We start from the raw sequence: 1,764 nt of genomic DNA on the forward strand, positions 1-1,764 counted from the left end.
TCTTCCATCCAGGGTTGTACGTGTTAGAATAAGGGTTTCCTTGAGCGTAGTTTACTTGATCAGATGGGATACCAGTCAAGAGTTGACATTCGGCAACTACGTGTCCAGTTAATCCACAAATTTCGCAGTTAGGTGCTACAGTAGCCGCGGTGGCTGAAGGAGTGATGGTTAAGTTTTCGATCTTTTGAGTTAAAGCGTCTACTTTAGCGTTAACGCGGTCTATACCACTTACTTTGTACATTCCTCCTTTGGTTTGGGTTTTCTTTAGAGCTGCTCGTTCTCCTCCCCATTGATAATGGTTTTGTGCCATGTTTTCTATGAGGTTGTATGCTTTATCATGGGGTTTGTCCATTAATGCTCCGCCAGCAACGGCATCTATAGTCATTTTAGTGTTATAAAGTACACCACCATAGAAAGTATGGATGATCAGCCATGGTTCGAGTCCATGATGAGGGCATAGTCTAAGCATGTCCTTGTATCGTTCCCAAGCTTCGAAGAGTGACTCATTATCTTTTTGGGTAAATCCGTTGATTTGACCTCTTAGCATAGCAGTTTTGCTAGGCGGAAAATATCTAGCTAAGAATACTCTCTTCAGTTCATCCCATGTAGTTATGGAATTAGAGGGCAGGGATTGATGCCACGCTCTAGCTCCATCTCTCAAGGAGAAAGGAAAGAGGCGTAATCGGATAGCTTCGGAACTAACGTTGTTAGCTTTGACAGTGTCGGCATATTGTACGAACACGGATAAATGGAGATTAGGGTCGTCTGTAGGGCTTCCAGAGAATTGGTTCTGTTGGACAGCTTGTACCAATGAAGGTTTCAGTTCGAAATTGTTTGCCTCAATCGCAGGTGGTGCGATACTTGAGTGCGGTTCATCTCGTGAAGGAGCGGCATAGTCTCTAAGAGGACGAATAGCAGCCATCTCTAACTTCGGGGTAATTTGATTGATTTGATCAGTAAAGATCAATTCCTGATTAATCGGAATTGGTGCTACTTCGGGAAGATTGTGAGCTCGACGTTTGACGTTAATAAAACGTTCGATCTCGTTAATTCGTTGTATTAAATCTCCTCCTTGTGAACGAGTATTTGGCATACAATCGTTCAAAAAGAAAGGAAAGAATTGCCCTAGTCTCTACGGTGTAACAGTGAGTTACGATATCGACTTAAATAGTCCCCGGCAACAGCGCCAAAAACTTGATCGCGACTTTACGTGTCTATAAATCTGATGACTGCAAGCGCACAGTCGTGTCGTGTAGTTTTAAAAGATATCGAATCCACAGGGACTATGAATCGATCTACCGTTATCTAAGGTTACTATGTAAAGCTAAGGTTACTAATTTTTTTGATTGTTTCTAAAGGGAATGTGATTATGAATTCTAAGAAATATAATAATAGGCGGATATCAGTATGTATTTCGTTTAACTTAGGTGATCCGAAGGTCCATTGGCTATGGTGTTAATTCAATTAAAGATCTTTGTTAATTCTATTGATTAAAAGTCCTCCTCTCAAACTCTCGCTCTGTTGATTTAGACTACTTATCCTAACTCATAATGTACGCTCTCGCCATCTCATTAGATTTAGAAAAGCTCTTTGAAAACAACATAGTTAATAAAATGCTTTTTTTATGAAGTCGTTATCTACTTAAATCCCCTAGTCTCAAACTCTCACTCTGTTGACTCGGTTCATGCTAGTATTCCCTAACGTATGCTTTCGCCATTCCACGTCGGGTTTAAAAACACTTTTTGAAAATAAATAAGTTCTAAT

The 1,764-nt window shown here is 40.3% G+C and overlaps 1 non-coding gene across 1 annotated transcript; it reads left to right on the top strand.

The window, feature by feature from the left end:
* Window positions 1-440: 440 nt before the first annotated feature.
* Window positions 441-547, top strand: LOC131615352 (small nucleolar RNA R71). The gene has a single exon (XR_009287771.1). It is a non-coding gene; the product is annotated as a small nucleolar RNA R71 (small nucleolar RNA).
* The last annotated feature ends 1,217 nt before the right edge of the window (window positions 548-1,764 follow it).

The sequence above is a fragment of the Vicia villosa genome, linkage group LG6, assembly GCF_029867415.1.
Source record: "Vicia villosa cultivar HV-30 ecotype Madison, WI linkage group LG6, Vvil1.0, whole genome shotgun sequence".
Classification (NCBI taxonomy): domain Eukaryota; kingdom Viridiplantae; phylum Streptophyta; class Magnoliopsida; order Fabales; family Fabaceae; genus Vicia; species Vicia villosa.